Source organism: Bos taurus, chromosome 5, assembly GCF_002263795.3.
Source record: "Bos taurus isolate L1 Dominette 01449 registration number 42190680 breed Hereford chromosome 5, ARS-UCD2.0, whole genome shotgun sequence".
NCBI classification, from domain to species: domain Eukaryota; kingdom Metazoa; phylum Chordata; class Mammalia; order Artiodactyla; family Bovidae; genus Bos; species Bos taurus.
The window spans coordinates 78,776,591-78,793,141 of NC_037332.1; positions in this window are offsets into that span (position 1 = coordinate 78,776,591).

Below are 16,551 nucleotides of genomic sequence, written 5' to 3' on the forward strand. Positions count from 1 at the left end.
AGCGAAAATAAAAAATCTAGAGTAGAGTTTGGAATTTCAAAAATACAATGATAAAGAAAAGAAGAAAAAAAAAAAAAACAAGGTTATAAAATATATATATATATATATGAAGTTTGCTGAAGAAGAAAAAATAGGGTCTTTTTTTTTTTTTTTTGCAAAGTAATAGGTTATAAAAGTGAAAATTAAAGGAACAATAGAGGACTTAAAAATTTTTTTTTTAATTAAAAAAAAAGAAAGAAAGAATGATCGTAAAAATAATAAAAATATATCTAGGACTTTCTTGGTTTTGTTGTGGGTTCAGTTCATTTTTGGCTAGTTCCTTGGTCAGATTTATATTTCTCAAGATCTATAGGCCCCTTCCTATGTAGTCCGTAGTAACCACAGGGTTTTGATCTATTGCCTGTAGCTTCCAAGGCGTTTCCCTCTGTTATATCTTCTTCTGTTTGCTAGTCTCTTCAGTATCTGGTTTCCGCCCTGACACAAAGGGGACGGTGGAGGACACTTTTTTTTTTTTTTAGGCTTACTTGTTCAGTCGCGCTGTGGGGAGGGAGGGAGGGATGCTGCAAACAACACTGGCGTGGGCTCGCAGTGCCTCAGCCACCCTGGGTCTGCCCCCGCTCACGGCGAATGTAGCCACCCTGCCCACACTGCTCGGGCTCTAGGTTGTTCCGCCGGGAACAATCCAAGGTCAGCCCTGGGTTGCATGCACCTCCCAGGTCCAAGCCGCTCAGGTTCAGGCACTCGGGTAGTCCTCAGAGGCGCAGACTCAGTTGGGCCTGCGTTTTCTGCTCTTCCCAGGTCCGAGCAGCTCAGGTGATGAGGTGTTTGGCGAGCGCCAATGCTGCGACTTATCGCCTACCCGCCACTCGGTTATCTGGGTGTAAAACCGGTGCACCTTCTCAGGCAGATGTTGACTGTCCAGACCCCCAAGAAGTTTTAGTTAGCAAAGAAGCCTGCTTACAGTTTTATAGATAATGTCTCTCTGGGGCTGCGATTGCCCCCTTCCGGCTCTGGCTGCCTGTCACCGGAGGGGGAAGGTCTGCAGCCGGCTATCTCTGTTCAGTCCTTTGTTCCGTGCGCGGGCCTGGCGGTCTTACGTTAGGGCTGGCTTTTCGCGTGGTAGATATCCCACAGTCTGGTTTGCTAGCCCAAATTATTTCGCTCAGATAGCGCTCAGGGTATTCAGGCCAGATTCTTACTCTCAGTGATGCAGCCCGCGCCGCGCCTCCCTGCCCAGCCCCCGCTTGCTAATGGCGGATGCAGGTGTCTGCGCTGCTTCTCTGCTGGGGGAGTTACCGTAGGGCTCACAATCTGCGAGTTTTAATTGTTTATTTATTTTTTCTCCCTGTTATGTTACCCTCTGTGCTTCCAAAGCTCGGCACAGATTCGGCAGTGAGAAGGTTTCCTGGTGTTTGGAAACTTCTCTCTTTTTAAGATTCCCTTCCCGGGACGGAACTCCGTCCCTCCCTCTTTTGTCTCTTTTTTTTTGTCTTTAATATTTTTTCCTACCTCCTTTCGAAGAGTTGGGTTGCTTTTCTGGGTGCCTGATGTCCTCTGCTGGCATTCAGAAGTTGTTTTGTGGATTTTACTCGACGTTTAAATGCTCTTTTGATGAATTTGTGGGGGAGAAAGTGTTCTCCCCGTCCTACTCCTTCGCCATCTTGGCTCCTCCCCATTTGTTTGTTTTCAACATTTATTTCTTAAGCCAGTCATCTTAAGTCAGTTATCTGTTAATGGGCCAATCATTTGTTGATGGGCACTTGGATTGTTCCTGTGTCTTCGTTGCTGTTGTTCTGTTGGTAAGTCATGTCTGACACTGTGACCCCATGGACACACCAGGCTCCCCTGTCCTTCATTTCTCCCAGAATTTGCTCAGATTCATCTCCATTGAGTCAGTTATGCCATCCAACCGCCTCATCCTTTGTTGTCCCCTTCTTCTCTTGCTCTCAATCTTTCCCAGCATCAGGGTATTTTCTAATGAGTCAGCTCTTCACATCAGGTGGCCAAAGTATTGGAGCTTCAGCTTCAGCATCAGTCCTTCCAATGAATATTCAGGGTTGATTTCCTTTAGAATTGACTGGTTTGATCTCCTTGCTGTCCAAGGGACTCTTGAGTCTTCTCCAAAAAGGGAACCCTCCTACACTGCTGGTGGGAATGTAAATTGATACAGCCAAGAAGGTAGTATCAGCCATGAAAATCAGTATGGAGATTCCTTAAAAAACTAGGAATAAAACCACCATATGCTCTAGAAATACCAGTTCTAGGCTCACACCCTGAAGAAATAAAAACTGAAAAAGACACATGTACTCCAGTGTTCACTGCAGCACTGTTTACAAAAGCCAAGACATGGAAGCAACCTAGATGTCCATCGACAGATGAATGGATAAAGAAGCTGTGGTGCATATATACTATAGAATACTATTCTGCCATAAAAAGGAATGTATTTTAGTCAGTTCTAATGAGGTAGACGAACCTAGAGCCTATTATACTGAGTGAAGTAAGTCAGAAAGAGAAAAACAAATATCTTATATTAACACATATATATGGAATCTAGAAGGGTGATACTGATGAAATCTGTTCACAGAGAAGCAATGGAGATGCAGACATAGAGAAGAGACTTATAGACAAGGGTAGGAGAGAAGAGCGAGAGGGTGAGATAAATGGAGAGAGTAGCATGGATGCATATACACTAACACATGTAAATAGACAGCCAATGGGAATTTGCTGTATGACTCAGGGAACTCAGACTGGGGCTCTGTAATGATCTAGAAGGGTGGGAATGGGTGGGAGGTGGGAGGGAGATTCAAGAGGGAGGGGACATATGTATACCTATGGTTAATTCGTGTTGATGTATGACAGAAATCAAACCAATATTGTAAACCAATCATCAATTAAAAATAAATATTAAAAAAAAAGAGTTCTCCAGCACCATAGTTTGAAAGCATCAGTTCTTTGGTGCTCAGCCTTCTTTATGGTCCAACACTCACATCCATACATGACTACTAGAAAAACCATAGCTTTGATTATACACATATGGACCTTTGATGGCAAAGTGATGCTTCTGCTTTTTAATATGCTGTCTAGGTTTTCATAGTTTTCCTTCCAAGGAGCAAGCACCTTTTAATTTCATGGCTGCAGTCACTGTCCACAATGATTTTAGAGTCCCGATGTAGGGAATATGCTATGCACAGGCCTGTACTATAATTAACAGGGCTTTTTTGAAAAATAAGAATGACTTTCTCATCTCCCCCAGGCGAAGGGCTGGGAGCAGTAAAAAGTACATCTTGGAAAGACATCTTGAAAACAAGATATTGAAGTACTGATGCAACTGATGGAAAACCATTAGTGACTGTTCCTGTAACCAGAGCCTTGAGGGAGTTGCTGAGAAAGGGCGTCACTAGCTGAAGGGCTAAACAAAGTCATGAAAGGCCTGAAGGTTTGACACTGAGGACTGTGCATTCTATATCTTTACCCCCAATCTGAGATTGTAAAGAACAGATATCTCTAGAGCACGAACAAGGAAGTAGAAGTTAACAATAAAAGGCATGCAAGGATTAGTTCAGTTCAGTTCAGTTGCTCAGTCGTGTTCGACTCTTTGCCACCCCATGAACCACAGCACGCCAGGCCTCTCTGTCCATCACCAACTCCCAGAGTCCACCCAAACCCATGTCCATTGAGTTGGTGACGCCATCCAACCATCTCATCCTCTGTTGTCCCCTTCTCCTCCTGCCCTCAATCTTTCCCAGCATCAGGGTCTTTTCCAATGAGTCAGCTCTTTGCATCAGGTGGCCAAAGTATTGCAAGGATTAGGATCTGGGCTTTTGCCTGCGAATGGCATCAGGCCCCTGATTCCCACTTTATTTCTGAGTCTTCTTTTTCTTTATTCCTCTGTGGTACTGATCCCTCAGGTTGGTTCGTTGTTGGACTGGTCCCGACACCAGGAAAATAAAATTTTTCACTGCTTCCACTTTTCCCCTTCCTATTTGCCATTAAGTGGTGGGACCAGATGACATGATCTTAGTTTTTTGGATGTTAAGTTTTAAACCAGCCTTTTCATTCTCCTCTTTTGCCCTCATCAAGTGGCTCTTTAGTTCCTCTTCACTTTCTGCTATTAGAGTACCATTTGCATATCTGAAGCTATTGATATTTCTCCCAGTAATCTTGATTCCAGCTTATGATTCATCCAGCCCAGCATTTTGCATGATGTACTCCATGTCATGGATACTGTAAATGATAATGCTATGAATTCTGGGATATATGTGTCATTCTAAATTAGGGTTTTCAACTTTTCTGGATATATGCCCAGGAGTTGGATTGCTGGATCATATGGTAGCTCTATTTTTCATTTTTTAAGGAACCTCCATATTGTTTTCCATAGTGGTTGTACCAGTTTACATTCCCATCAACAGCATAGGGGGATTTCCTTTTCTCTACATCCTTTCAAGCATTTGTTATTTGTTGACTTTTTGATGATAGCCATCTGACCAGCATGAAGTAATCATTCATTGTGGTTTTGATTTGCATTTCTTTAATCTTTGGAGATGTTGAGCATCCTTTCATATGCCTATTGACCATCTGTATGTTTTCTTTGGAGAAACTTCTATTTAAGTCTTCTGCCCATTTTTTAATTGGGTTGTTTGTGTTTTGATATTGGTTTGTATGAGCTGTCTGTATATTTTGGGTATTAACTCTTTTTTGGTTGCATGTTTTGCAAATATTTTCTCCTTGTCCTTAGGTTGTCTTTTTGTTGAGTTGATGGTTTCTTATGCTATGCAAAAGTTTTATTTATATTAAAAATTTTTCTTAAGTATAGTTAATTTACAATGTTCTGTTGATTTCTGCTGTATAGCAAAGTGATTCAGTTATATATATATCTCTCAACATTCTTTCCATATTCTTTTTTCATATTCTTTTCCATTATCACAGGATATTGAATATAGTTCCCCGTGCTATACTGTAGGACCTGATTGTTTTCCATCCTATAAATAATAATTTGAATATACTAATCCCAGCCTTCCAATCCATTCCTCCCACATCTCCCCTCCACCTTGGCAACCACAAGTTTGTTCTCTACATCTGAGAGTCTATTTCTGTTTAGTAGATGTGTTAATTTGGTCATATTTTAGATTCCACATATAAGTGATACCATATGGTATTTGTCTTTCTCTTTCTGACTTACTTCACTTAGCATGATAATCTCTAGGTTCATTCATATTGCTGCAAAAGGTATTATTTCATTCTTTTTTATATCTGAGTAATATTCCGTGCGTGTGTGTGTGTGTGCACGCACACACACTCAGTCATGTGTGACCCCATGGACTGTAACCTGCCAGGCTCCTCTGTCCATGGAAATTTCCAGGCAAGAATATTGGAGTGGGTTGCCATTTGCTACTTTAATATTCCATTATATATATATATATATATATATATATATATATATATATATACACATACATACATATATATATACTCACATTTTTTTATCCATTTATCTGTCCATGACATTTCAGTTGTTTCCATGTCTCAGCTATTGTAAATGCTGCTGCTATGAACATACAGGTGCATGTATCTTTTCCATTTAAGAGTTTTGTCTGGGAGTGGGATTGCTGTATCATATAGAAACTCTGTTTTTAGTTTTTTAAGGAACTTCCATACTATTTTCCATAGTGGCTTTGTTGTTGTTGCTTAGTCATTAAGTGGTACCTGACTCTTTGCAACCCCATGGACTCTAGCATGCTAGGCTTCCCTGTCCTTTACTATCTCCTGGAGTTTGCTCAGATTCACGTCCATTGAGTTGGTGATGCTATTTACCATCTCATTCTCTGCCACCCTCTTCTCCTTTTGCCTTCAATCTTTCCAAGCATCAGGGTCTTTTCCAATCAGTTGGCTCTTTGCATTAATGGTGGCCAAAGTATTGGCACTTCAGCTTTAGCATCAGTCCTTCCAATGAATATTCAGGGTTGATTTCCTTTAGGATTGACTGGTTTGATCTCCTTGCTGTCCAAGCGACATTGTATGCATGTGTACTAAGTCTCTTCAGTCATGTCTGACTCTGTGATGTTATGGACTATAGCCCATCAGGTTCCTCTGTCCATGGGATTCTCCAGGTAAGAATACTGGAGTGGGTTGCCATGCCCTTCTCCAGGGGATCTTCCTGACTCAGGAATCAAACCAGGATCTCTTACATCTCCTGCATTGGCAGGTGGGTTCTTTACCACTAGGCCACCTCTGACGTGCCCAAGGGACTATATATATATATATATATATATATATATATATATATATGGTGGCCAAATCAATTTACATTCCCACAAACAGGGTTCCCTTTTTTCCACACCTCCTTCAGCATCTGTTATTTGTAGAAAAATCTTTTAAGTTTGATTAGATTCAATTTGTATATTTTTGCCTTTATTTCTTTTGCCTGGGAGACAGGTTGAAGAAAAATATTGCTATAATTTATGTCTGAGAAAGTTTTGACTGTTCTCTCTTCTGAGAGTTTCATGGTGTCAAGTCTTATATTTAGGTCTTTAAATCATTTTGAGTTGTGTATGGTATGAGACAGTGTTCTTATATCATTGGTTTACATATAGCTGTCCAGCTTTCTCAATATCATTTGCTAGAGAATTTTTCATAGTATATTCTCGTTCCCTTTGTTTTAGATTAATTGGCTGTAGGTGTGTAGGTTTAATGTTCTCAGGGCTCTCTGCTCTCTTTCATTGGTCTATACATCTATTTTTGTGCCAAAACTACACTGTTTTAATTACAGTGGCTTTTCAGTATAGTTTGAAGTCTGGGAGAGTTATCCCTCCTGCTTTGCTCTTTTTCCTGAGGATTGTTTGACAGTTTTGGGTCTTTTGTGGTTCCATATAAATTTTAGGATTATTTGTTCTAGTTCTGTGGAAAATGTCATGAGTATTTTCATAGGGATTGCATTAAATCTGTACACTGCTCTGTGTAGTATGACCACATAATGATATTCATTCTTCCGATTGAAGAGCATGGTATAGCTTTTCATTTCTTTGAATCATCTTCAATTTCCTTTATCAATGTTTTATAATTTGCAGTGTATTACCTCCTTGGTTAAGTTTATTCCTAAGTATTTTTGTGTGTGATTTTAAATAGTGTTTTTTGTTTGTTTGCTTGTTACCTTTTCTGATATTTCATAGTTAGTGTAAAGAAATGCAACAGATTTCTATATATTAACCTTGTATCCTGCTACCTTTCTGGATGCATTTATATAGAACAGGCTTATGGACTCTGTGGGAGAGGGAAAGGGTGGGAAGATTTGGGAGAATGGCATTGAAACATGTGAAATATCATGTATGAAACGAGATGCCAGTCCAGGTTCAATGCACGATGCTGGATGCTTGGGGCTGGTGCACTGGGACGACCCAGAGGGATGGTATGGGGAGGGAGGAGGGAGGAGGGTTCAGGATGGGGAACACATGAGAAATAAAGGAATAAAAAATTAAAAAAAAATAGTTTTTGTATGAAGAATTTAGGATTCTCTACATAGAGTATTTTGTCATCTTCAAATTAGGACAGTTTTACCTATTCCCTTTCCATTTGGATACCACGTATTTCTTTTCTTGTTTGATTGCTGTGGCTAGGGCCTCCAATACTATGTAGAAGAGAAGTGGTGAGAATGGGTATCCTTGCCATGTTCCTGAATATAATGAGAAGACTTCAGCTTTTCACCATTGAGTAGTATGTTGGCTGTGGGTTTGTTATAAAAGGCTTTTACTATGTTCTCTCTATATCCCCTTTGGTGAAGAGTTATTTTTACTATCAATGGATGTTGAATTATATCAGATGACTTTTTTTCTTTCTTTTTTTATTTTATTTTATTTTTAAATATTGTATTGGTTTTGCCAAACATAGAAATGAATCTGCCACAGGTATATATGTGTTCCCCATCCTGAACCCTCCTCCCTCCTCCCTCCCCATACCATCCCTCTGGGTCATCCCAGTGCACCAGCCCCAAGCATCCAGTATCGTGCATTGAACCTGGACTGGCGACTCATTTCATATATGATATTATATGTATTTCAATGCCATTCTCCCAAATCATCCCATCCTCTCCCTCTCCCACAGAGTCCAAAAGACTGTTCTATACATCAGTGTCTCTTTTGCTATCTTGTATACAGGGTTATTGTTACCATCTTTCTAAATTCCATATATATGCATTAGTATACTGTATTGGTGTTTTTCTTTCTGGCTTACTTCACTCTATATCAGATGATTTTTTTTTTGCATCTATTGAGACAATTTTGTGGTTCTCATATTTCTTTTCATCACTGTGGTGTATCACATTGATTGATTTACTTATGTTGAACTGGCTTTGTGACCCTGGAATGAGTCCAACTTGACTATGGTGTATGATCCTTTTAAGGGGCTGCACAAGATCACAGAGTAGAAGGACGTGTGCTCATCTCCTGCAAGATCTCCAAAAGTACAACTTGCTGCTGAACAAACATTGACAGGAGAATGTTGGATCCCACCATAAAAGGACACTCCCACATCCAAGGGCAAAGGAGAAGCCCCAGAAAGATGGTAGGAGGGGAAAAATTGCATTTAAAATCAAACCCTACACCTACCAGTAATGCTTAGAGGGCTCAAATAAAACTTTGTGTGCACCAGGACCCAGAGACCACACAGACTGAGCCAGAGAATCCTTTGAGTGTTTGAGTGTTTCCTGCAGAGATACAGGTCAGCAGTGGCCTTCCACAGGGGAAGGGACTCTGGGTGCAGCGGATCTGGGTCACACAACAAGTGGCATAAGCCCTCTTGGAGGAGGTTACCATTAATCCCACTATAGAGCCACCTAGCAGATGACCCACAAACTGTAGAACAATTATACCAAATAAATTCTTGCACTGCTAAGAAAGTTCTAGGACCCAGAACAGATTTCCCAACCTAGGTATCTGACAAAGAGACTGAGAACCCCCAGGGAATTGACTTTGGCGGCCAGGGGGATTTGATTACAGAACTTACACAGGACTGGTGAAACAGACTCTTGGAGGGCACAAACAAAAGTTTGTGCGCACCAGGAGAAACGAGCAGTGACCACACAAGAGACTGAACCAGACTTGCCTGTGAGTGTCCAGGGGATACGACACTGAAAGATGAACTTCCAGGTCAGTAGGTGCCCAATATGCTACTGGAGAAGAGCAGAGAAATTACTCCAGAAACAATGAAGGGACAGAGCCAAAGCAAAAATAACACCCAGTTGTTGATGTGACTGGTGATGGAAGTATGGTCTGATGCTGTAAAGAACAGTATTACATAAGAACCTGGAATGTTAGGTCCATGAATCAAGATAAATTAGAAGTAGTCAAACAGGAGATGGCAAGAGTGAACATTGACATTTTAGGAATAAGTGAACTATAATGGACTGGAATGGGAAAATTTAACTCAGATGACCATGATATCTACTACTGTGGGCAAGAATCTCTTGGAAGAAATGGAGTAGCCCTCATAGTCAACAAAAGAGTCCAAAATGCAGTACTTGGGTGCAATGTCTAAAATGACAGAATGATCTCTGTCTGTTTCCAAGGCAAACCATTCAATATCACAGTAATCCAAGTCTATGCTACAACCAGTAATGCTGAAGAAGTTGAAGTTAAATGGTTCTATAAAGACCTGCAGGGAAAAGGCTAGTAGAGTTTTGCCAAAAGAACGTACTGATCATAGCAAACACTCTCTTTCAACAATACAAGAGAAGACTCTACACATGGACATCACCTGATGGTCAATAGTGAAATCAGACTGATTATATTCTTTGCAGCCAAAGATGGAGAAGCTCTATACAGTCAGCAAAAACAAGACTGGGAGCTGACTATGGCTCAGATCGTGAACTCCTTATTGCCAAATTCAGACTTAAATTGAAGAAAGTAGGGAAAACCACTAGACCATTCAGGCATGACCTATATCATATCCCTTAGGATTATACAGTGGAAGTGACAAATAGATTCAAGGGATTAGATCTGACAGACAGAGTGCTTGATGAACTATGGACAAAGGTTCATGATATTGCACAGGAGGCAGTGATCAAGATCATTCCCAAGAAAAAGAAATGCAAAATGGCAAAATGGTTGTCTGAGGAGGCCTTACAAATAGTTGAGAAAAGAAGAGCAGAGAAAGGCAAAGGATAAAAGGAAAGATATCTTCATTTGAATGAAGAATTCCAAAGAAGAGCAAAGAGAGATAAGAAAGACTTCCTAGTTGAACAATGCAAAAAAAAAAAAAGAGGAAAACAATAGAATGGGAAAGACTAGAGATCTCTTCAAGAAAATTAGAGATATCAAGGGAATGTTTCATGTAGAGATGGGCACACTAAAGGAGAGAAACAGTATGGACCTAACAGAAGCAGAAGATATTAAGAAGAGGTGGCAAGAATACGCAGAAGAACTATATTAAAAAGCTCTTAATGACCCAGATAACCATGATGATATGATCACTCACCTAGAGCCAGACATCCTGGGGTGCAAAGCATCACTATGAAGTAAGCTAGTGGAGGTGATGGAATTCTAGCTCATCTATTTCAAATCCTAAAGGATGATGCTGTTAAAGTGCTACACTCAATGTGTCAGCAAATTTGGAAAACTCAGCAGTAGGCACAGGACTGGAAAAGATCAGTTTTCATTCCTATTCCAAAGAAGGGCAATACCAAAGAATGTTCAAACTACTGCACAATTGTACTCATCTCACATGGGGTCACTAAGAGCTGGACACGACTGAATGACTTCACTTTGACTTTTCACTTCCATGCATTGGAGAAGGAAATGGCAACCCACTCCAGTATTCTTGCCTAGAGAATCCCAGGGATGGGGGAGCCTGGTGGGCTGCTGTCTATGGGGTCACACAGAGTCAGACACGACTGAAATGACTTAGCAGCAGCAGCACATGCTATAAGATAATGCTCAAAATCCTTCAAGCTAGGCTTCAACAGTATGTGAACCGAGAACTTCCAGATCTTAAAGCTGGGTTTAGAAAAGGCAGAGGAACCAGAGATCAAATTACCAACATCTGTTGAATCATAGAAAAAGCTACTGAATTCCAGAGAAACATCTACTTCTGCTTCATTGACTACACTAAAGCCTTTGACTGTGTGGATCACAACAAATTGTGGAAAATTCTAAAAGAGATGGGAATATCAGACCACTTTACCTGCCTCCTGAGAAACCTGTATGCAGATCAAGAAGCAACAGTTAGAATCATACATGGAATAACAGACTGGTTCAAAATTTGGAAAGCAGTACGTTAGGCTGTATATTGTCACCATACTTATTTGACTTATATGCAGAGTGCTGCTGCTGCTGCTAAGTTGCTTCAGTCATGTCCGACTCTGTGTGACCCCAGAGACAGCAGCCCACCAGGTTCCCCCATCCCTGGGAGTCTCCAGGCAAGAACACTGGAGTGGCTTGCCATTTCCTTCTCCAATGCATGAAAGTGAAAAGTGAAAGTGAAGTTGCTCAGTCGTGTCCGACTCCTAGCGACCCCATGGACTGCAGCCTACCAGGCTCCTCCATCCATGGGATTTTCCAGGCAAGAGTACTGGAGTGGGGTGCCATTGCCTTCTCCTATATGTAGAGTACATCATGCAAAATGCTGGGCTGGATGAAGCACAAGCTGGAATCAAGATTCCCAGGAGAAATATCAATAATCTATGATATGCAGATGATGCCACTCTTAAGACAGAAAGTGAAGAGGAGCTAAAGAGCCTCTTGATGAAGGTGAAAGAAAAACGTGAAAAAATGGCTTAAACTTAACATTCAATTGTGCTTCCCAGGTGGCACAGTAGTAAAGAATCTGCCTGCCAATGCAGGAGACAGAGCAGATGTGGGTTCAATCCATGGGTCAGGAAGATCCATTGAAAGAAGAAATGGCAACCCATTTCGGTATTCTTCTCTGGAAAATTCCATGGACAGAGGAGCCTGGTGGGCTATTGTCTAGGGGGTCACAAAGAGACATGATTGAGCGATTGAGGATGCAACATTCAAAACACTGAGATCATGGAATTCAGTCCCATCACTTCATGGGGCAAAATAAATGGGGAAACAATGGAAGCAGTGCAGTGACAGACTTATTTTCTTGGGCTCCAAAATCACTGCAGATGGTGACCCCAGCCATGAAATGAAAAGATGCTTGCTCCTTGGAAGAAAAGCTATGACAACCCTAAACAGTGTATTAAAAATCAGAGACATCACTTTGTCGACAAATGTCTGTATAGTCAAAGCTATGATTTTTCCAGTAGTAACATATAGATGTGAGAGTTGGACCATAAAGAAGACTGAATGACAAAGAATTGATGCTTTCAAACTGTGGTGCTGGAGAAGACTCTTGTGAGTCCCTTGGACAGCAAGGAGATCAAATTAGTCAATCCTAAAGGAAATCAGTCCTGAATATTCATTGGAAGGACTGAGGCCTAAGCTGTAGCTTTAATATTTTGGCCACCTGATGTGAAGAGCTGACTCACTGAAAAGACCCTGAAGCTGGGAAAGGCTGAAGGCAGGAGGAGATGGGGATGACAGAGGACGAGATGGGTGGATGGCATCACTGACTTAATGGACATGAATTTCAGCAAGCTCTGTGAGATGGTGAAGGACAGGGAATCCTGGTGTGCTGCAGCCCATGGAGTTGCAGAGTCAGACACAACTGAATGATTGAAGAACAACAACGTGTATTATGTTTATTTCCTTTGTTTTTCACTTGTCTTTCTGTCTGCTGTTCTGATCTGTCTTCCAGCTCACTTAGTCATTTTTCCTTTGTTATTATTATTTAGCCTGCTATTCTGTTGTTTAGTCTGCTCTTCATTGTTTCTTGGTTGGTTTTTGTCTCAGCAATTGAATTGTCCAATTTTGATTAGTTCATAGTTTCTATTTCCTTTTTACTATGATCTGCTTTTCTTTCAATAATCTTTCTTAATCCCTTCATCATTTCTATTATCTCCTTTTTGAACTCTGGGTCTAGTACAGTAGTGAGGTCTGTTTCATTATTCTTTCAGGGGACTCCTCTCGTTCCTTTGATTGGAAGTATTTCCTTTGTTTTTTCATTTTACATGAATTTCTCTACTGTGGTCTTGAAGCAGTGTTTTAATGTGGTAGCATCCCTGTCTAGACTTCTGTGAGTGCAACATTTTTGGTGAAAGTTCTCCTTTTTTCTGCATACCAGCCATGTCTTTTTTCTGAGTGTGCCAGTTGCTATCCCCTTGACAGGGGATATGATTTGTACTGTGGTGTCCAGAGCCTGTGCTGGATGTGTGGGCAGAGCTTCCTCTGCCCTGCTGCTGTCACTGCCCTAGTGGGGATGGGGTCTTCTCCTAATTGTTGGACTATAAGCCCTGAGGTTTGGGTTCTATCAGGCATTGTTGCCCTTGAGTGTGTGCCCTGCTTCAAAGGAGGTGACTGTTGAAGCAAGTGAGGCCTCTGTGGTCATAGCAAACCTATGTGTTCCCCCTGCCAGTGTCTGCAGTTCTGCCCCAAAGCAGCTGAAGGTTGCATCCTTTCTCTGCTGTGTTTTTCCCAGACCTAGTTCAAGGCTGTGGTGTGGCATTTGCTGGGGTGAGGAAGAGCAAATTTTATATCTTTTATCTGATTCTTTTCTTGTAGCATAATATTTTCAAGATTCATCCATGCTTTTACATGTATCAGCATTTCATTCCTTTTTATGCTTCAATAATATTCCTTTGTATGGGCATGTCGCATTTTATTTATCTACTCATCAGTTGATGAACATTTGGGTTGTTTCTATTTTGTGGTTATGTGAATAATGCTCTTGTGAAAATATGTGTTCAACTTTTTGTGTGGAGATATCTTTTTATTTCTCCTGAGTATATACATATGAGTATATACTTGGAAAGCATATACTTGGAATTGTTGGCTCATATGGAAATTGTATGTTTAATTGTTTGAGGAACTGCCAAACTGTTTTCTGAAGAGGGTGCACCATTTTAGATTTCCACCAGCAGTGCACAAGGAATTCCAACCAATTTCTCCACATCTTCATCAAGATTTCTTATTATCTGTTATTTTGGTTATAATCATTTTAGTTGGTGTGAAGTGGTATCTTACTGTATTTTGATTTGCATTTCCTTGATGACTAATGATGTTGGGTAGCTTTTCACGTACTTATTGGCTATTTTTATGTTTTTATTGCAGAAATGCCAAATCAGGTTCTTTACCCATTTTTAGATTAAAAAAATATTTAGTTGTATACTTCTTCATATATTCTCATATAAAAATGTATAACATTGATGTATATAGTAAAACATATATTGATGATATAAGTACCTTAACAAGTATGTGATTTGAGAATTTTTTCTCCAGTTCTGTGAACTTTTTTATTTTTTGATGGTGTCCTTTAAAGCACAAAAGTCTTCAGTTTTGATGAAGTCCAACTTAATTTTTTCTTTTTTTTGCTCTCCATGTGCTCTCCATGCCTTGTATAAAAAATACAACTCTTTTAAGATGTATTTCTTAATAAAAATGAGTAAATTTATGTGAAAAATTCTGAGGTAATATGATCATGGATAAAAAGTAGTTTTTCAAGTGACAAAATAATTTGTACTATTTTAGGCTTTCTTTTAGGGTAATTTTTTCATGTTTCACTTAGGATTTTTGCCCATTTATGGGGGGAAGAATTATACAAATTACCATTTATTCAAATATTTACTATTATATATTATTTTTGTGGTTCCCATTTGGACAATTAACATTTCTGTTAAATTATCTAAATGATACTTTGTGTCATTTATTGTTTTTCTAACTTCTTATTTGTTCACAGGAAAGTAAAAAGAAGATAATTGACATTCAAAATTATAGTACCCAAACCTAACTCAAAATTAAAATTTAAGATTCATTTATTAGTTAATAATTGTTAATTATTATTTAATAATCATATTATTATTTCATTTGGCTGTGGTGGGGCTTGGTTGTTTCACAGGGCTTTCTCTGGTTGTGGTGAGTGGGGACTTCTTTCCTGTTGTGGGACGTGGGCTTCTCATTGTGGTGGCTTCTCTTGCTGCCGAGCATGGGGTCTCAGTGTGGGCTTCAGTAGCTGTGGCTCATGAGCTCTAGAGAGCAGGCTTAGTAGTTGTGGTGCTGGGCTCAGTTGCTTCGCAGCATGTGGGATCTTCCTGGACCAGCAATCAAGTGTCCCTTGCATTGTAATGCAGATTCTGGACCACCAAGGAAGTTGAACATTTGTTTTAAAAAAAGATGTGTAACATGTTTTAAGTAAAAATGATAGAACTGCCAAATATGTTTAGTACATTTCCATTTTTGTAAAAACATTATATAGATATTTGCTTGGAAATAAAGTCTAGATGGCTGTAAGAAGAAAATTAATAGTCACAGTTTTCATGTTTTGGGGAAAATTTTTGGTCTACTTTGCTCTCTAAAATAAACATATGCTATAAAAATAATGAGGAAAATATCGTCTAGCCTTTTCCATGCATATTTAAAATTAAATGTTTTACAAAATCACAACTGTATTCAATAATGTCTTGTGTATGTGCTCAGTTGCTCAGTTGTGTCTGACTCTTTGCAACCTCATGGACTGTAGACTGCCAGGCTCCTCTGTCCATGGAATTTCCCAAGCAAGAATACTGGAATGGGTTGCCATTTCCTCCTCCAGTGGATCTTCCCCACCCAGGGATCAAACCAGAGTCTCTTGCATCTCCTGCACTGGCAGGCGGATTCTTTATCACTGTGCCATCTGAGAAGGCCAGATGTCTTAAATCATGTTATTACCCTGCTTTTGTTTACTTTGTATAATATCATGCCACTGAATATTTGTACTGCTTGAATTATAATTCATGGGTCAGAGTCTCTTTATTTAGCTATTTCCCTAGTTTGACAGAATGATCTCTGTTTGTTTCCAAGGCAAACAATTCAATATCATAGTAATTCAAGTCTATGCCCCGACCAGTAACCCTGAAGAAGCTGAAGTTGAACAGTTCTATGAAGACCTACAACACCTTCGAGAACTAACACCCAAAAAAGATGTCCTTTTCATTATAGGGGACTGGAATGCAAAAGTAGGATGTCAAGAGATACCTGGAGTAATAGGCAAATTTGGCCTTGGAGTACAGAATGAAGCAGGACAAAGGCTAATAGAGTTCTGCCAAGAGAACACACTGGTCATAGCAAGCACCCTTTTCCAACAACAGAAGAGAAGACTTTACACATGGACATCACCAGATGGTTGACACCGAAATCAGATTGATTATATCCTTTGCAGCCAAAGATGGAGAAGCTCTATACAGTCAGCAAAAATAAGACCGGGAGCTGACTGTGGCTTGGATCATGAACTCCTTATTGCCAAATTCAGACTGAAGTTAAAAAAAGTGGAGAAAACCACTAGACCATTCAGGTATGACCTAGATCAAATCCCTTATGACTATACAGTGGAAGTGAGAAGTAGATTTAAGGGACTAGATCCGATAGACAGAGTGCCTGATGAATTATGGATGGAGGTTCATGACATTGTACAGGAGACAGGAATCAAGACCATCCCCAAGAAAAAGAAATACAAAAAAGCAAAATGGCT